Source organism: Haliotis rufescens, unplaced genomic scaffold, assembly GCF_023055435.1.
Source record: "Haliotis rufescens isolate VD_foot unplaced genomic scaffold, xgHalRufe1.0.p SCAF_11, whole genome shotgun sequence".
Taxonomy (NCBI): Eukaryota; Metazoa; Mollusca; class Gastropoda; order Lepetellida; family Haliotidae; genus Haliotis; species Haliotis rufescens.
The window spans coordinates 7,716,648-7,738,650 of NW_025963791.1; the positions used below are offsets into that span (position 1 = coordinate 7,716,648).

A 22,003-nucleotide genomic window follows, 5' to 3' on the forward strand; every position below is an offset into this window, starting at 1 on the left:
GCTATTATATTGTTTTAGATATTATACACATCCTGTCATTTCTGAGCTCCAGCATCTACACTGCAAAGGGTGTACTATCAAGGGTGTATTTGAGTTCTGTGGCAGTTGTCTTTTTCTGATAATGACCATAGAGGTAGTTTGTTTGTTTGTTGTTTAATGCCACACTCAGCAATATTCCAGCCATATGACGGCAGTCTGTAAATAATTGAGTCTTGACCAGACAATCCAGTGATTGACATCATGAAATGCATCATCAAGACAGCGAGCCTGACCACCCGATCCCGTTAGTCGCCTTTTACGACAAGCATAGTCGCCTTTTACGGCAAGCATGGGTACTACCCCCCAATCCCCAGATCTTCACAGGTCCCATAGAGGTGGTAAAGAAATGATTCCTGATAGTCAAAGAAAACAGACATTTGATTGGCTAAAGAAGAACCCATTCATCCTTTGTTTAGACTGGGTGGTCAAAGTTCATGACATTCTATTGAAGAGTCTTCAGATCTTGACGCAGAGAGGTATCTTATGGGAGTTAAAGATAAGATTGTTAACATTTATTCGAAAAATAAATATAGGGTTTGTCAACTTCGGCAAAAATGTTGATTATTCCCAACACTAACTAGCTCAATGCTAGAAGGTATCCTTCGGTGAAGTAGCACTTCTTAGTCTGAATAGATGGCTTTAACATTACTTTGGCTAATGTAGAGAAAATGTTTTTATATTTCCTTCGTTTTCCATCACCTATATCTTTAACCCATAATATAACTGGATCATTTACCTTAAAATTTAAAAAAACATTCATGAACAAACCCTCTGTTTTTCATACAGAAAATATGCTAATACCCTTATTCATTAATCAGAAACAAGCAATGGATATTTTCCCAAATAAAATAGTTTAAACTTATAAGGGTTAAAAGAATCCTTTGCTGGTGTTTCGTAAAATTTTTTTTACAATTGACATCATGTACATGTATATCTCCTGAAGTGGGCCAGATAAACACAGGTGTATTCTTACAACTCTGGATCAGGTTTCATGCAATTCAAGCAACAACAAAGAAATGTTTTGTTCAACTTAAAAAATGCAAAAGACATGAAGCACCTCTAAAATCATTGTCCATGTATTACAGTCCGGGACAAACTGACATCTACACAAAAGGATTGCTTCTATCTGCCTTAATATGCTCTTAGAATAGAATTTCACATATATGCAAAAGAGTTAGATCTGTGAACTGGTTCAGGCAAGTAGGGGAAGATATAGGTGACTCTTTCTATAATATACACTGTGATATAACGTAAAACTGTGACTTCAAACACAATCTCATTTCTGCTTGATACCTATGAGAGCATTGAGTATTCTTTTAGCCATTATACAGCTGTATTATCTCAAGGGACACCACAAATGGACTTCACACATTATAACCATGTGGGGGTCCAAACCCGTACCTTTGGTGTGACAAACAAATGCTTTAACAAAAAAGCTACCCTACCTTCCTATAAGAACAATCTTAAGCCTAGTTCACATGCACACACTTACCCAGGGCCAAGATGTACTCTGACACATGTCTGAGGAGTACATTTTTTCATATTAAACGTGTTTTTAAAATTTACTCTAGGGGGTTAAATATCCCAACTCCATAGGTGAAGCAAATTTCGTACTTGAGTTATTACAGTCTTAGATCCCCTTGTGAACAAGGCAAAAGTTTGTAACACAAGGGTAAATGTTACATCACATTCAGGGCAACATGATTATTCCTGATTCCATATTCCAGATCATGATTGAAACATGACAGATGTGTGGCTTACACTTATAAAAGTCATGGTACATCTGTGTCTGCTAGACATTGATCAATGAATATTCAAGAGGTGATAATACCCTACCAGCTGGTGACAAGGAGATTATGACACCAGGTGTCAGCTCACAAACTGCGAGTAGGCACTTTTGCCACTTTTACAAATATTCCTGCCATATCGTGGCGTGGGGGACTGTACCCAAGTGGGGAATGAGACCACTATGTTACCCCTCCACCTTCATTCGTTGAAAGCATTTTCCTTTCTTAGTATATTCTTTGACATTAAAAAAAATCAAGGCATTGCAAGAGTTTTTCCTTTTTTTTTAGTTTGTGTTGTAGATGTCATACATTGTCATTTTGCACAATAAACAACAGAGCAAAAACATTCTCTGCTGACTGTTTATTCTACAAACTATAAACAAATAAAGCATCCTACAAATAAACTATGAACAAAAAAACTATCAAAAACTGACTGTTTACTTTACAAACAACAAGACAAAAAGTGAGCGGGGCTCACTTGAACACCGACTTCGACTTCAACATATTCAAAACATGAGAAAAAAACACATTTTCTCAGGAAATCTACTTATAGAAATTAAACTTTTCACTGCACCTCTCCTTTTGGTATAGAAACTGTGCCACCAATTGGAAAAGAATCCATGAAGTAGTTTTTAATGTTTAGGTCGCACAAATGTATTAAGTAAAAAACAACTTTCAGAAAATCCAAATATTGAAATGAATTGTCGCACTTCACTCTCATATAAACATAAAAAGTGTTCACCAAGTTTGAAAAGAATCTATTCACTGGCTTTCAAGTTATATGTCGCACACAAAAATGTCCTCGGAAGGAAGGACAGACGGATGGACGGAAGGAATTCCTTCTTTTAACTATATACCCCTGCCCTTTTATGTCAAGGGGTATAAAAAAACTAAAAAAGCATTCTACAAATAAACTATAAACAAAAAAAACCCTATCCATTACAAACCAAGTGTTTAACAATCACAATCAAAATTGCAAAATCCTGATAATTACAAACACATATCTCACTTCAAACTACAAGACAAGGTCAACCAATAACACGTTTAGTTCAGATAGTATCTTCAGCATGTACTACAAATAAATCCAAGCTCCTAAACACCATGTCAAATTAAGATCATGGATAATCACTTTTAACTAAAAAATGTAAACACATTCAACAAACCTTTCTGATTTACTGTGGCACTCTACTCAATATTAGCACAATAAATCACCAACCAAGCACGACCTATCCCCAATGTTAGGCAGTCTGTTTACAGTTCCGTCTGTTTGTGTTAAAGGCACCAGGCAGAAGGTGTGAGCATGTCAGAAATCCACCTCTACCTCCAGGTAGCTGAATGACCACCAGGTACCAGAGTACGCTCCCTGGCCACAGGTGAGGTATGAACTTTGACCACCAAGGAGCAACCTACGTCACTCTCTAAATCACTCTGCCGGCCGTCACTGATTCTGGACTTTGATCAGTTGTTATGTAACTTGACCTGAAGGAGCCCCCGCTGTGGAGTACCTGAGACTAAAGTTCATAATAACATATGCAGGGCTCAGGGTTCCTTGTGAATAAAACTTTAAAGTTCCATGGTCTCAATGTGTTTATTATGGAGCCCTTAAAAAGGAGACTAAATATAAACAAATACATTTGTCCTATTAATTAATAATATAGGCTCTGACTTGATGGTAATCCTTAATCAAATAATTCTGTAATTAAATTTTAATTTTTAAGAGCCATGTTACAGATAGGAACTTGAAATACATGACCATTCCTTTCAAAAGTCATTCATATCAATCCAGATGTTCGAAAATTTGTTAGTGAATTAAAATTTAAAGATTTTTTTCAATCCAGCTGTTGATGATTACCCAAATCACACAGGGACTCAATCTGATTCAAGTCACTAAGTACAATGTCTAGATTGAGACCAACAATGGGCATCATCATATCATGGCCCATAGTCCCCCTTTCAATAGTAAACATGGTAAAGCTGGTTTGCCATTTGGACGAGTCTTGAGGTCCTTGAATTTGCTAACATACATGAATCTCTGGTTGCACCAAATTTTTTAATTAAGACATTAATGTGATGATGAGGAGCCCTCGACTTTCAGGTTAAATTTCAATCATTTGTAAAGGGCTTTGAGAGTTAGTCAAATACTACCAGTGATAAAATAAAGACTTATGCAGGGGCTTTTATCTTGTGTGTAGTCAGTCAATACATTAACAATTCATTGAGCTGGTTAAGTTTGTGACAATATAGACCGCAGAAAACACATTCAACTTACAGGGTTCATTTCAACATATGTACGTAAATGAGTAATCTTATTTCATAAATTATATGCTACATTAATTCAATATTGAAAACAAGAGGTAACTTTATCATGTTGACATAAGTTTGTTTGTTTCTTGTTTAAGACAGCATCCATATAATTTCAGTCTGTAAATAAGAAAATGTGGACCAGACAAACCAGTGATTGATATGAGCAATGACCCATACTGTCAGGGTACTATGAAACATAATCAACCAAGTCCCCTAGTGAGTGAGTGAGTTGGGTTTAACCTCAATTTGAATAGTATTCCAGTTATATCAGGACGTGTCAACTTAATGTTGGGAGGAAAGTCCGAATTAATGCAGGTCTCAGATGTTTAACACCTTGGTGAAACCTACAAGTGCTGACAAACCTAAAAACAAAATCAGAGCAAACCAGGATTCAAACCCTCAATCATAGGGACGCAACTCTGCACAGTGAATTGCAGTGCCTTAAAGTCACCTAGGAAGACATATAGTTGCCTTTTACCACAAGCATAGATTACCATTTTTTTCGTAAGCAATGAGCATGGTGAGCTGTGCTGTAATTGATGAAAAATAATCTCATGTCATAAAAACTACCATCCCAGAACATTTCCCAAGAAAAATACAAAATATATTCTCTATGTTTTAAAATAGACTAAAATGTTTGAAACACAGACATCAAACCCATTAATCGATAATGCGTTTGTTCACTGCCATGCTCCTTGCAATCACAGAGATAAAACCTTTGAACCAATACATATGATTGTTCTTGGACAATCAACACGGCTTGTTCAGGACTACAAACTGCTACTAAACAACACTTCACTGTATGCTCTGGGCACCTTGCTACACACGATACACTGGCCAATAAATGTCTATGAAATGAGACTCACACTTCGTCAGGTCCTTTAGGCAAAGCTGTTTTTTGTTTGGTTTACAATATTTACTTGTCCTCAGTATAATTTAGTTGTCTTGGGCTGGTGGACTAGCATAAATTTTTTCGGATCCAATTGAGTATATGTAGTACTCGATGATATATACTTCATGTCAAGCATTATACAGATCTGTGTCATGACATGGCTAGGTACATAAATTCCACATAAATCTCTCCTGTAGGGACATAAACTGACTAACATATCACTTGTTCTGCCTTCTGTGACACTGTGATAAACAATGTCATAGCAGCACCAGTTGGCAGTGGGCCATTCCTTCCAACATTGTTAATACATCTAAACCATACACCACATACAACAGGCTACAATGACATACTTCTCCTAGTCTTGGATCAAGGGGACAAAGGTTTATAGTGTAGCGACAACAAGGTTCTTTTTATGTATTTTTTTAGTTCCCATATGATTAAACGTTTTGCACAGTTGTAGCACATTTAGGATGCAGTTTCTGAAAACAGGTTGACCTTTATATTTTTGTAACATCAAAACTTTTGAGTGAGTAAGAAAGTGAGTGAGTTAAAATTTAAAGTCACAATGACAGTATTTCAGCAAAAATTAAGTCACCATACTAGGGACCTTTGGGACTTACGGTACCTCTGCTACGCGCATTGTACACCATCCCTCCAGCAATTGTTTTGTTTGTTTGTTTGTTGTTTAAGGCTGCACTCAGCAATATTCCAGCTATATGACGTCTGTCTGTAAATAATCGAGTCTAGACCAGACAATCCAGTGATTGACAATATGAGCATCGATCCACGCAATTGGGATCGATGACATGCATCAACCAAGTCAGCGAGTCTGACCACCTGATCCCGTTGTCGCCTCTTACGACAAGCATAGTCGCCTAACAGCGATTGTTAGCAGCAAAAGTTGGGCCACCATACTAGGGTTGGTTGGTTGGTTTGTTGTTTTACACCGCAGTCAACAATATTCCAGCTATATGACAGCGGTCTGTAAATAATCAATGATTGATATCATGAGCATCGATCCACGCAATTGGGATAGATGACATGCATCAACCAAGTCAGCAAACCTGACCACCCGATCCCGTTAGACGCCTCTTACGACAAGCATAATCGCCTTTAACGGCAAGCGTGGGTTGCTGAAGACCTATTCCGGCCCAGATCTTCACGGATCACCATACTAGGGACCTTTGGGTTTTATGGAACCTCTGCTACGTGCATTGTACATTACCCTCAAGCCGCCAGCTATTGTTAGCAGGTTAAGCGGAAAATTAAAATGAATAAATACTCTACATTTAAAAAACATGATAGATATAAACATTCTTTGAATGACATGGTACAAGAATGCTGAGGCATTGAGGCACTACCATGAGAATGTCTTGGTTAATGTATCTTTTAAAATATTAAGATAAAGAGGCAAAGTAAACATGAAATTCCACTATCTGGATATGTGAATGGAAACATCAAAGGATATGTGACACACCCAAGGTTAAGTCAATAAAGTTAATGGCAAACTGCATAGCTAATTCATGTGAGGCATTATGAAAGTCAAAAGCATCTCAGTTTTCTCTTCCACTATAAAAGAGTTTTCTTTTGGAAAATGTCCACTAAGGTTAGGATGCTGTAGCTGTTGTGTATGTCATCTCACTGCTCATACTAGTCATAGGCAGGCAGGTAGACTGACATTTAGTCTCTGAAAACCTAATTTTGACAGAAACAAACAACTACATTGATATTGAAAAGAGCCCTAGTGAGATCAGCCTTTGTAAAATCTAGACTTTCTTCCTTTTTGGGCTATAATATTACTGTAAGCTCTGGCTGGCTGGGAAAACACTATGGTTCTGGGATTGTGAGGCATACAGGAAAAGAACAAACAATCAAATCATAAACATACCAGGCTATTGTTTCCCAGACACAACACAGGCTGTTGTCAAGGTAGCACATGGAATTAATTCTAATGCTTGGTGGGATTCATTACTATCCACATGATCCGTGCATATTTGCATATCAGGAAACTCATTGTCATACACACGTGCATCTGCCTCACACAAAAGAGGAGCCTTTTAAAGTTTAATGCATATCATGCATATCAAACTACATATGATCAGATCGTAAACAAGTGATCAATATTGGGTTAAGATTACATGCATAGAGCATGGTGAGCTAAGGTTGATAACAGGTTTAACATTATCAAAAACATTAACTTGAAACATGCAAGTGTGAATGGAAATTTAACTTGCCTAAAGGTTAACTTGCCAAATGCCAGGATTTCGATTTCCTTTCCTGTTGTGCCAAATAATAATAAGGGTTATTGTAAGGCTGTAAACACAAGTGGGCAAACAAGCCTGGGTTAGAGACATAAAGTATAGAACACCTGACTGTTTTATATGACTATAGTCAATCTTTCACTGTATGACACTTTTTCATACTAACTAATAGTCAAATAAAAAAAGCAGGTGTTCTGTAAAATCTTTTGAATAGTATACTTAGTATAGTTGAAAAATAAGAGGGCAAGTCAGTCCACATTTTATTCCAAGACAATCGTACATGTTGCATCAAATTGATTTATCTAATGGATCACAAAATCTGTTTTGCTTGTTTTTTTAATAAATAACATATGCTCTATCAATGTTTTGTATTAAATGCACAGATCGGAGGACGAGGACCAAAGCCCTCTGCCAGTGATAAAGTAACTTAGTCCAGTTCACAATGTAAAATACTTGGGCATCAGGCAATGGATTCTTTAACCATTTTAATCAAAGAATAAATCAGTAAGACATCCTAGGCATTCATTGTAACCATTTGGGTCCCTTATTACAGGCATGAGGTAGCATGGTATGCTGCATACCGCGATAGTTAATTTACAATGGATCGTAATGGCACACGATTACTAACCTATATGTCATACACAAAATGTTTCTTGTTCTTTGTTCAACTTTTATGAAACACAAATTGGGATTGATTGATGCTGATTTTTTTTACCAAGTTCGGTAAACAAAGTACATGTCACTAGCAACTCAAGAGCGGGCAACTCTATATATTTTGTGGTATGATACGTCTGGAATATGTGCATACAACCTAGGTTGGGTCATGGGAATTTGTCCAAACAAATGGGTTCTTTCCTAATCAATTTTGAATGGAAGTAGGGGTAATTTCACTTTAAAAACATGCCAGAAACTAACATGTTTCCTTACAAGACGCCTTGACATACATAATCAATCAAGGGGTGTGGATTTCAAGATTTACCGATACTGAGATAATATAGTCATACCATAAGGGGAACCAATTCTGCAGCATTGATGGGCAATAATACCCTGATTATCTGTTTAAACCAAATGAACCTACTGCCATATAGACTAATGCTGAGTCTCTGAAAACATATCCTTTGGATAGAAACAAACAACTCCATTTGAATTTAAAAGGAAGCCTAGCGCAATGGGAGATACCTGTGGAAATTATAGACTTGCCTCATTTAGGGTGGAAGGGGAAATAACATTTGGGTACTGTGAGACAAACTACTACTGCCACTCTGATTGAAAATAAGTAAAGTCTTAGATCGCCCAGTACAAATGAGTGAGTGAGTGAGTGAGTGAGTGAGTGAGTTTGGTTTAACGCCGCTTTTAACATTATTCCACTTATATCACGGCGTGTCAGCTTAATATGGGAGCAAAGCCCGAAGTGATGCAGGTCTCATACGTTTACCACTTCGGTGAAACCCACGAGCCAGGCAGTACAAATGAACCTCACACAGCAAGTACAGTGCAATAGTTGGTTTGATGTGACAAAGGTTACGCTGATTGAACACATGGATTGTGAGTTTCAATCTGCAAGTAATCATTATTGTGTGGGCTGCTCAGGGGTAATCAATAAACCTGAAACAGATGTTATCTGACAACAGGAACCAATACCTAAGGTTTATCATAGCATTTGGTAAAGGACACAAATCTTTTGGGTTAATGTTGCTTTGAACAGTTTTTCAGTGTCAGTATATTGTGAGACAAATCACAAAGAATTGCCATTGATGTTTATGACTTTGAGGGTGACACACGAACGATCATGGTCCAAGAATCATAACCATGGCAATAATAGTCTGGAACTCAAACAAATGACCAGTGGATTCGGGCACAAACTAAGGGAGGTAACTCTGGACAATGATATAGGGTGGCTTAAAAATTTAAAATAGGGACAACATTAGCCTGCTAGTACAAATCAGTCTGTCTGATGTTAATGGTATCACAAGACCTGGTAGTATTTACGATTTTTTAGAGAGTGTCGAAATACATCATCACTATTTGAGCTAGAAAATGTTTCAGGTTCATTTCTATCACTGAAGTCCTGAGAAACTCTAGACATATGGAATGCCAAGAGACAAGTTTAGCTTTTATATCCCCAGTCTGTTATTCACCTAAAGATTAACATGATCAGAGCTAGTCTTGTTATCACATTCATCGTCACATCCGGAGTTACAGGTTAAAGTCTCCAAACTGAACAGAGGGAGATGACATGCCTTCTTCAGGCCATACTAACTGGACTTTATCTGATATGAGGAGTTCTCAATGCAAGTGATGACTTTCAACTCCTTTATATCCACATTTAAAACATTAAAAAACCAGATCTTTTACTTCGATTTGATACTTCTCTGCATGAAGATGGATAATACCGGAGTAATGTACTTTCTTACCTCATGCCCTTCAGCTCTGAGACAACAGGAACTGTCTCCTTACCATTGTTTTCAAAATGTGGAAATCAGATACGCTTCTCTGATAATCAGATATGCTTGCTGATGCCAAGTATTAAGAAGCCTCCCCACTAATTGGCTGATGAGAAAGTTCATATGATCTTACTTTCTATGGATAGTTTGTTGGTTCTTCACAAAGACAGGAATTGAAAATTAAAGTAAGAGATCTGGGTCATGTTCCACACACACACACATATATACATGCACACGCAAGCACACACATACACGTACAAACACGTACATGCACACACACACATGCACGCACACACATGCACGCACATGATTAATCAGGATTCAGAATCACCAGATGTCTGCTGGTACATTAAGAGAAACATTCACTGTAAAGAGAAAATGCAACAGAATACAAAGTTGAACATAAGGAACTAGTGGACTACCACTTTTACCATCAGGTGTATGACAAAACTGTTTCGGACCCTTTTTGTGGACTAGTGACAGCAAATATTAATTTCCTGCCGTGATGTATGAGGATGAATGACAAGGCCTTATGAAGATACCATGACAGGAAGTGGATCCCATTCACTAAAAATACCTCAGTAAAAATAATCCCTGTAAGCCGAATCCAAGTGACCCTTGCCCAGCACTGCAACTAGGTGAGTAATTATGGTAAGACAAGAATACATGGAGCAATAAGCCTAACTGCTGGAAAAGTCGGGCAGGTACAGATAGAGCAGGCAGATAGCTGGCCTCTGACCCTGCCCTCTGACCCCCTGGTGTAGGAGAAAGGGCACCTGCTGAGATCCTGATGGATGCCTTACATCAACACACTTGTTATAAACATAGGTACAATGAAAAGTGCAGAAAGTACATATAAGAAAAGAAACTAACATTTATGGCACTACATGCCCGTTAGAAGATCTCACAAAGTCTTGCAAAAGTATTAAAGAGACAAAACCCATTTGGTTTCATTAGGCTTGTTAAAACATATTTCTTGTTCTTCAGGATTTGCCCATCCCTAAAACTGCCTCCACCGTCACATAACTTTTTATTTCCAAGCACTGTTAAGAAATGACTTTTTCAACTCAAATTTTGTTTCTCTGCCCATAGCTTCGAGTGGTTTCTCATCATAGCCCAAAACCCAAAAATTAAAATATAGTTTAAGCACTGATTGGAAAAGACTTATCTTTGCATCAGATTCCAACTTTTATGTCTACCTAGTAACTTAGAGTTAATTCAAAGATAACTAATGTTACTTAGTTACTGTTTTAGAATGAACGTAAAACAAGGGAAGTTACAATAGCCTAATTACCTTCATGAGAATAACTAAAGAATAACTAAAGAATAACTAAAGAATAACTAAAGATTATCACGTCTGTGGCACACTCAGGATGCTGACTGACTAAATTACATTAAAACAGAATTTTGTGTGACAAGACAATGAGAACAATACATTCGTAAATTTGGCATTTATGCCAAACATACATATTTGGACACATTCTACACTGATAAGCAGCAAGGCCAAAGAAATAGACAAGAGGAACATAACATATAAGGCCTACCTCATAATATGTGATCCTAACAGCAGAAATACACAAATCCTTGCCAGCTTTGATGACGCTCATCTAAGCCAAATGACGTCTCAAATGAGAATCTTTTCTGTTTACATCATTAGCATGATAAGTGTTTTTTCATGAAGTCGTCACTTACCATAGTAAAAACCCAAATTCATCGACCTTGTAAACAACCAACACAATAAATCAAATCAAAATACACTTATGCTTGACCATTACAGTCATGGCCTCATTTGCATCTTTTCCTACTTGATTTACTTTCACATGTTTACAGATTTAGAAGTTGTAACCTATAAGAAACAAGAGTCATCAGGAGATGACACATCCCCCCAGTCTGGAGAAATTCTAAAATGGAGTTGGGCAACTTATAGCCCAATTTTGGTTCATTGCCATTGGACACCTTCAGTTCGGTTCAGTGAAGAAAAGAAATTAAATCCACCTCCGCCTTTTGAGACTAAGTCCAAATTGTTTCCATGCAAGTCGTGAAATTTAAAATGCCAAAAACAGCAAATATGAAAAGGCGCATTTCTGGATATGTTTGATATATCTGCCAATTTTTGTTGAAAAATATTTAACAGTTTTCGAATTGTGCTCCAGAATAGGAAAATGATTACGAACGGATGGACAGATGGCCTGACATGGTGGTCACTATATCCCCCAAATTTTCAAAGCGGGGGATAATAATGGAAAACAGTAAAATCCTCCTCTAGACACAGTCAATCCTGAAACATGTCATGAAAATCATGAATATATTTAATGAATCACATCAGAATAACACCAGTACTGATGTCTTTTCGAGCACTGTATGCTTAATTACACATTTGTACATGGCCATTAATGTGATTAGGAGAGTAACAGTACAGCGCAGAGCAGATGGAGGCGACCAGCAGGACCACCTGATGTTGAAACAACCAGCCCATCAAATAACTCACACATCAATAGGACAACTCAATAACTAGTCCACCTGGTGTGGTTTGTTTATCTGTTAAAATGCCAGATATGATAAGTTGATCAATAAAGATTCATTAGGACATGACTGAAATATGATTCAAACATTGCTGCTGCCATCACCTCAAAATGATCAGGACTGCTTAACATGCTTACGGAATATACTGTAATAAGGGCAAGAATTCAGTGTATTGAACAGTGCCCCAGTCAATGACCCCTCCAAAAAACACATACCTAATGTTGTTTCTGCGCACAGCCACTCATAGTCCACTGGACAATTGTTTCTTAAACCAAGCATAATGTTTTCATAGGATATAGGTAACTTGACCCAAACGTGTTTAAATTAATCTGCAAGTGAATGTTGCTTTATGCCACATTCAGTAATATTCTAGCTATATCACAAATAATCAGATAATCAGTGGTGGATAACATGAGCAGCAATCCACATATTTAGGGTACAAAGACTTTCACTTGATCTATTTGCCTCTTTTAGGTTGATCAATATGACTGAGCGAATGTAGTTTAATGCCACAGCCATCTATATTCCTGCTATATCATTGCTGCCTACAAATAGTGAAGTCTGGGTCAGGCAAACTGCTGGGGTTGACAGCAAGAACACTGTCCCAACCTGTATGATGACAACCCGTGGAGATCCAGGTAAGAACTGGTCTCCAGCAACCCATGCTTGCCGTAAGAGGCAACTAACAGGATCAGGTGGTCAGACTCGCTGACTTGGTTATTCCAATTGCGTAGATCAATGTTCATGTCGTCAATCACTGGATTGTCTGGTCTAGACTCGATTATTTATAGATCACCATCATATAGTGTGGCGTTAAACAAACAAACAAACAGTATGATGACACACAATCAGCCTAGTCACACATTAGGACCACAGTTTGGGACAGCATAGAACGTTGCTCATAATATCCATCACTGGCTCATCTGGTACTTCTTCAATTATTTACAGGATGTCGAAATATTACAGAAAAAAGCTGAATGCACAGCGCCAGACGCGTCCACTTGTCCGAGACTAGTTAAAATCTAACGGGACTAGTTGTTTTTACCCCAAATCCAGTTATTTTACATAAACCACTAATCAAGAATAAACCATGGACTAGTCGGATATTATTAACGTTGTTTACCACTGTAGTGACATTAAACAACAAAAACAAATGAACAAAGATAAATGATATTTACACAAATAACACATTAAACAAGACACAAAGGCCACATATAGTCTTCCCTGTGATATCCAACTAAGTTATTTGACAGGATAATCTACTACACTGACTATTGTAATGCCCCACTACATTCCAAATAACCTTGTTTCAGCTCTTCCTAAACGACAGGCAATAAATCTCCTGAGACTGAGGGTGGGGTGAACGGCATGGGAACTCTGGGTTATTTTGGTGAGCTGGCCTTTGCCCCTCCAGAAAAGCTACCCCCACCACACACATGCCACATGCCTGACCCACTAATCTTTTATACATGTCAGAGTATCCCTGCAACTTAGGAATCCATTATCACACAGATATATACTGTGTATACTGAGACAGTGACCTAAATCTAAGGACACAACATGTACTGATTTCGGAACAGGAAATAACTACACATATATTTTATATGTCATTGTGAATGACTAAATGAATATGATACGACACATTCAGCAGTATTCCATTTACCGTATATCGCTGTGTATAAGGCGACCCCACGTATAAGACGACCCCCCCTGTACACGCCTTAAAAATCAACCCAAAAGTCTATACTCCGTGTATAAGGCGACCTGGAATGAAACACATCACAAGTCTGACTGATATACCGGTAGAAGATTTAACGTGCTCTTGCCGACTGTAGCGTATTTCGCACACGGACATCACAAATTAGTTAGTTAGTTACTTTGGAGATTTAATGTGCACTTTCCGACTGATGCGTATTTCACACACATCACAAGTGCGCACACAAACCTTATATATGCAATAAAAATATGTTTATCTTGCGTTGTTTTTTTTCTACAATGATAGGTCGCGTGTGTAACTCCGGCACACGTCGCCATTTTGTGTTTACACGGTACGACACCAAATTGGTGCCCGTAAAATAAAATTCATTTATGAAGTAATAACATATAAGAGACAATGTTGAGTAATTTAATCGCCAATTAACTATGTTGTAACTAACTATTCTTATGTTTGCTTCACATTCAGCGTGTTTATTCCACAATCACTTGTACACACCGTCTCCAACACTTGTTAATACAACTGTAAAAACAGCGGGAATTGATTTCAGCTTCACCAGTTATCACATGTTAGGTCACATGTGCAATATGCAAATGATTACCGGTACTTCCGGCTCTCTACTCACGGATGTTGATTGTTTTACCGTGTCAGCTGGTTTGACAATCTGCATCGAGGAGAGGGTCATTTCAACTTTATTTGCAGAAATTATTAAACTTTATTCAAGGAAAAAAGATACAAATCATGTTTATGTATGGAAATAGTTATTGGAACAGTTATTTAGGACGAAATGCGAAGTTTTATTGTCAAATGCTGGGCTGGCTATCGGACGCCGGTTGACATCGCCAGTGGAAAGAAATGTGAGATCTTCAACTCCGTGTATAAGACGACCCCCCTTCTTAGCCCCCTCATTTTAGGTACGAAAAACTCGCCTTATACACAGCGATATACGGTATGCATCATGTACAATACCACGTGTAAATAATCGAGTCTGGGCAAGGTAAACCAGTGGGTCATTTTGGCAAAGATCTGCACATTTCAATGTCCAAAATGACACAAGGATAAGAATTTATGGATGAACAACTTCTTTATTACAATTAAGAGCAATGTTTCAGTGTAGGGTCTAACACTGTCAATCTCATTAAAATCAGACCTTAGTTCTCGCTACCGCTAAACAAAGATCTGAAGACATCCCATTAGGGGTCACATCAGAACGACCTTCAGAGCGTCGCTTACCAGATCATGAAAGTGACAGTCGGAATGTGATTTCTAATCATACAACCTCGAAAACTTTAACACAGGGTATTCAAAATGATTAATGATAGTTCAAGGATGAAGCCAGTAATGTGACTTTCTTTTATTACTGGCTTCATCCTTTGTTTATGTCACTGACTTCACCGATGATTGTCATCACTACCCTTGTGTGTACATAACAGACTTCTCTACTCCAGTATAACAAAATCTACTCTATTGTATAAACATTACCTCCTACTTGTATATATACTTGTCAACCACACTCTGGATATCACTTGCTTAATAACATCGCTCTTAATTGGAATAAAGAAGTTGTTCATCCATAAATTCTTATCCTTACTTAGTACTCCAACTTCTAAATGCCTATCAATGAAGTCTAAAATGAAACTGAAAGATTATTTAAAATAATATTTCAACAGTATTTCAGAGTCAGAATGATACCATACTACATGGCTGACAAACAAATGGCTGATTTTGCATTACTTTTCATATCACTTTTGTAACACAGTCAAACAATGTTGTGTCGAAGTTGAAGGGACCTGCATCATGTGCATATAACAATTCAAGTTATCCAGGGTTCAACACAACCACAAATGATGAATAAAGAAGGAATACAAAGGGAATAAGCTTTTACTTCCAGACAACTGAAAGTTTGACACATCAAAATTTGACATAACAGTGTGTGACAAAAACTACTATGACAAAAGTTTTCAGATTGGTTCATTTTCTAGAACACTGCAGATTTCATTCTGTACTTGAAAAATGGTGGGCCATGACCAAAAAATGTGTGCCAGTCAGAAAATCGAATGGGCCATTTCTGATAATATACATGTTATATGTTGATTTTCATCTGACAGTCTGAGTCACAGAAGGAATTCAATCAAATTCCTTTGAAACATACAAGGTGCATACTTAAGTTTTGAGGTCCTCACATGACAGGCTAGCTTGCAGAATATTAGCTGGCTTTTCCTTAGAATTATCTGTTTCATCATAATCCCCATTTGCCTTTCTTTGCCATGCTTTGCCAATGGCCTCAAAATATACATCTTGAAATAGGATTGGTTGCCACTAGCAATATGAACCAATCACTGAGCTCAATATAAAATATTTTGTTGCAGTTACCAGACATCGCATTGTGTATAGTTATTGCAAACACCTGTTAGTACTGTCACAGCAACTGACTCAGGACAACAACCATTGTCCGAATGAACATTTAATTCCAAAGGCTAATAACCAAGTAGCCATGACATGTATATGTCTCGATTCCTTAATTGCCATTACTTATATGACGCTCATCCCCATTGTTATTCCTCATTACGATCGTATTGTACATCAGTGTTCTGCTGACACAGAGGCCTCGCGGGATTCTCACATTATTTTATCGATTGCCGCATGATATTTACTCTCAGTGGGACATTGGGCGCATTCATATAGATGGGTTTACAGTATTTTATATAATTATTGGAGTCACTTACTGTATCAAAAACAGTTTACATTACAAATAAATGTCATGATTTTCATTGCCTTTCATTGTCTCAATTTACTATCAGCACCTTTCATTGGCTGAAAGTCACAAATGGTCCAATCAAAATCAAGTTAACATATTTTTGAAAATGTAGTAGTCATCGTTCTGATAATGCCAAAGATGTTTCAGCTTCAAATAGGGCTTGGACGATACACCAACTGTGCGATCCGCTACATATCATGATACCTTACTCACAATCTGATATGTATCTTGATACTTGCATGTGCTCTTATCTGTGGTGCATGAGCCATCTTTTTCATAGAGGATGGCCAAATACCTGGTACACTGATGATTTACAGTTGGCAGTGTGGAAAATGAAAATATGTGTTTTCACTATTAACGTGCACTACTGATTAGTGTTTAGTGGAACAGTTATTTAACCTAACATTTAAGGTCAGAATCGATATTTTTTACTTAGTGTGCGCCTGTGGCCGATACTTGCATCGAGAAGTAAAAAATCGCGATCCACTGATGCATCTTTGTATAGTCCCACCACCAGCTTCAAATGACCTTCATATCATAGAATCACCAACCACAAGTTATGTTAGCGATACACAGAATGTGTTGCATGGCGCACCTGAGAGTGACCATGGTGACAGACTGAGAAAAGGTAGAAAAACTGAGAAAGGTAGAAATTTTCAGCAGACCTGGTTCCATGACTACACGTGGTTGCAGCATTACTCAGGAAGAAATACTACAACATGTCAGCTTAATAACAAAGCTACATTCTAATTTATAACGAGTTCCTTGATGAGACATGCTAACGGCAGTGATCACAAACAAGCTATTGTGGCTAATTATAGGACATTGGATGTTGTTTCTGGAATACTTATTATCTGAGAAAGATGCTATCCGAAAATTTTCTGTATTGCAAACCTTACTTTGCATCAGTAACTTGAATACCATTGTGTTTTAAATTTTGTATGCTCTCTCAGAGTGTGACCCCATACTTTTTTAAAATGACCCCATGTGTTAATGCTGAAGAGCTCCCTGTCCCCTATTGTTCAGTTTCTTGGCAGAACACTGGTAAATTTACTGTCAGCCACACAGAGTGAGTGAGTATGGTTTTATGCCGCTTTTAGCAATATTCCAGCAATATCACGACGGGGAACACCAGAAATGGGCTTCACACATTGTACCCATGTCGGGAATCGAACCCTGTTCTTCGGCGTGATGAGCGAACCCTTAACCACTAGGCTACCCGACCGTCCATCAGCCAAACAGAATGAGTTGTGCATCTGTCACTTCAGGTGACCTTGGCTCTATTAGCCTTGGTCCAGAGACGAAGAGGTAAGATTTTACCCTTAGCCTATTTAGGGTTAGGCAGGTGCTCCAATTCACCAACACAGCAACCACTACCACTATGTGCTGACCTGGCACATAAAGCTTTTTTACTCAGAACCTAACATGACCCCTTGCATATCGGAATATGAACATGATGAATGTTATCAATATCAACATATCATTATTGAACCCAAACATGCAGCGCGTTGTTAGTGCATATTATACAACAGACAACAGTAAGCACCACTAAAAGGATGTTTCCAACTTTCCTCTACATATCCAGAAGTAAATGATGCATCACACTTGATGAAAGATTTCATAAACACCCTCTTTTTTAGAACTTATTACGCCATACTAATGAAAGAATGAAATTCTGATGCATGGGAACTTTATAAATTATTTCTTGATGCTCCTGGCAAGAGAAAGACTGAATGTAGTTTTGTGTTCAGCAGCTCACTTATAATGAGAAAACATTATTGCCATGAAAAGCTTATACAATTTTATAAGGTTCCCTTGATTGGGGACAATTAGCATCCAAGGACTAGCCAATGGAAAAGTAGCATCTCATCTCTAGTGATTTAATAGTTTCAATTGATTGCCTTGTGTGTATGATGTGAAATATAGAGTTGGTAAGCCAGTTATGCAATGTATTTAATACTTCAAAATGTGACATAAAATTTGAATTCAGAGTTATTTTCGAAAAGATATCTTTTTGGTATAGCAAAAACTTTAGTTTTGTGGTGTTGGCTAATTGTGTATTTACCATAGAAGAACCGTTAATCTTTCATACATCTACAAGACTTGTATTGATATTATTTTCTTAGAGGTCACCATTCTAATCAATTCATCTTTTGATTCACAAGTGTGAAAACAATGCGGTTATTATTTGCATGGGTTTTTTTTATTGCAAATGAAACACATCCTAATATTCCAGGGAGACACATAGCCACAAGTCTGTCCGAGAGTAGTGAAATTCTTCACGAATTAGTTGATTTCTATTAAAATGTATCTATTTTACATTAACCACTGGTCCAAAATGAGCGGCGAATGGTTGGATTTGATCAATGATGTCTTCCCCTATATTTTGTGCAAAATATGACAAAGGATTGTCTTTAATCATTTAACATGGTTGTTGACAGAAATACTCATAATAATTGTAGAAATCGCATTACCCTGATTAAACATGTTAGAGACTTCATTCATTCTGGAATATACTCTACATGGGAGAAAATCAACAATTTTCTTTCGTAAACTCTTAATCTATATTACTGCTGAATCATATTTTGAAGGAAAAAAATAATCAAATACAAGTTTTGGACCCTGATCGCAATGTCAAGAGCGATTATATGCCAACACGCACATGATGAATATCAACACAAATAGTTTGTTAACAATCGCCATCGTGTCATGTTGACTATCCTGTAAATATTAATCAGAGATATACACCAAACTGAAGAATGCACTACAGTTTATCTGTCATACTCACGGGTTAATTTGGAATCGAATATCTGGATGGGGGAACAGTACAATAACGGTGTGTTGTGTTTCAACCGGCGTGCTGAACCTATGATCACACCATAACAGTAACCGCGCAGTAAAGACGAAGGCGAATTTCTAATGGCTTGAATTAAATAATAAAATATTATTAACCCATCCTTGGCAAATATCACTTCTTTTATTGTTTATTTTTTATTTACTATACGAATTGAATTGAGTTATCCTTTTAGAATAATAATACATTTCCGTGACAATAACACAATTCTATCAGGAAATTTAAAACGAACTAGGAGTTTTTATAATAATTTGTAAAATCGAAACGCCAAAAATGGATCACCAAAATGTGGGTCTGGGAGTTTGTAATATGAAAATGTGCAGAGAATGCCAGAAATGGCTGATTGAACCAGTGTATGCTGATTTAAACAGACAGTTTGTGTGTGTGGGTGAACGCAGCAGCAATGTTGTAGTTGTATGATGCGGCCTGTAAATAATTGTGTCTGAGCAGCCAATCCAGTCGGTTTGGTGTATAGGTGTATTCTAAATCGAATTCTCTTATTCAAATATTCATTAATATATAAACATTAGATACATGCATATAAATCAACATTTGTTGAAATATTCCTTTACATGTAAACATAAGATACATGAATATAAATTAACATTTGTTCAAATATTCCTTTACATGTAAACATAAGATACATGAATATAAATCAACAATTGTTCAAATATTCATTAACATGAAAACTTAAGATACATGAATATAAATCAACATTTCTTCAAATATTCCTTAACATATAAACATTAGATACATGCATATAAATCAACATTTGTTCAAATATTCCTTTACATGTAAACATAAGATGCATGAATATAAATCAACAATTGTTCAAATATTCATTAACATGAAAACTTAAGATACATGAATATAAATCAACATTTGTTCAAATATTCATTAACATAAAAACTTAAGATACATGAATACAAAAATCAACATTTGTTCAAATATTCCTTAACATATAAACATTAGATACATGAATATAAATCAACATTTGTTCAAATATTCCTTTACATGTAAACATAAGATACATGAATATAAATCAACAATTGTTCAAATATTCATTAACATATAAACATAAGATACATGAATATAAATCAACATTTGTTCAAATATTCCTTTACATGTAAACATAAGATACATGAATATAAATCAACAATTGTTCAAATATTCATTAATATATAAACATAAGATACATGAATATAAATCAACAATTGTCCAAATATTCCTTTACATGTAAACATAAGATGCATGAATATAAATCAACAATTGTTCAAATATTCATTAATATATAAACATAAGATACATGAATATAAATCAACAATTGTTCAAATATTCCTTTACATGTAAACATAAGATGCATGAATATAAATCAACAATTGTTCAAATATTCATTAACATGAAAACTTAAGATACATGAATATAAATCAACATTTGTTCAAATATTCATTAACATGAAAACATTAGATACATGAATATAAATCAACATTTATTCAAATGTTCCTTTACATGTAAACATTAGATACATGAATATAAATCAACATTTACATGTACTAATTCAGCCATTCACCTGATTAATAGACTAACATTTAGTCTATAATAGACATATGTTTTCCAACAGTCTTTTAAAAATGTAATACAAAAGAAGCCCATTGAATCTCAGAAATTTGAGAAATCTAGACTGACCAAACGATTGTAGACTTGTTTCGGAGTATTCGGATATTTCTTTTAAAGGGCTTGTATATATGAGAGTCTACCTGGTGAGACCTGAAAATGTATTAAAAGTTAAACCCAATAAAGAGGTTTTTGTCCATAAAAGGTTTCGTGTAGTGAACATTATGTCACATAATTAAAACGTCCCCTTGAACTAACTTTAAAAAACTAAATCAATTCCATCCATATGCGTAATGGTTAGCGGGGGCGAGCATATACTAGTAGTCCCTGAAAACATGTTATGTGTCAGATTAAATAAAAATAATTCCAGAAGGGAATCGCCGAGTATTAAGGAACTGTCAAGTCTCATAATTTCACGCCAGCTGAGAATGGGATTAGGTGAGGAGTGAAATGAAACGGGGTGATTAGGGTGTGATATGTTCTGGGGTCTGTAAGAGAGCTTATCGTGTGGTTAGCGAGACGATGGAGAGCCTAGTTGACACAATCAGGGAGCCTTTAATACAGATATAGGCTCCCTGTTGAATCATTGACTGAACCGAAGTGAAACATTTCCGAAGCCCGATCTTGCTTCCCCACGAATCTTATTCATTCGCCTATTTTGGGTGTTCGGGATTTTTTTTTCTGAATGTGAATAATCCTCGTGTCTATTGGTCTATGCTCCCACATACTGCAAGGCTGTATAGTGTCATGTCATATTTTTGTGTTTAATCCATCAAATAGAACCAAGATCTACGAAGAAATTACACACAATTG

The 22,003-nt window shown here is 36.6% G+C and overlaps 1 protein-coding gene across 2 annotated transcripts in view; it reads right to left on the bottom strand.

Moving 5' to 3' along the window:
• LOC124151755 (long-chain-fatty-acid--CoA ligase 5-like) overlaps positions 1-19,609 on the bottom strand; it is a 59,135-nt gene extending 39,526 nt beyond the window's left edge. Inside the window, exon 1 of one of the 2 annotated variants that reach the window (XM_048392177.1) lies at positions 19,511-19,609. The gene's annotated coding sequence lies outside the window, so the exon portion shown is untranslated. Of the gene's footprint in view, positions 1-2,989; positions 3,258-19,510 lie in introns of those variants that run through there. The other variant, XM_048392176.1, reaches the window with a different exon arrangement.
• Between the last annotated feature and the right edge of the window lie 2,394 nt (positions 19,610-22,003).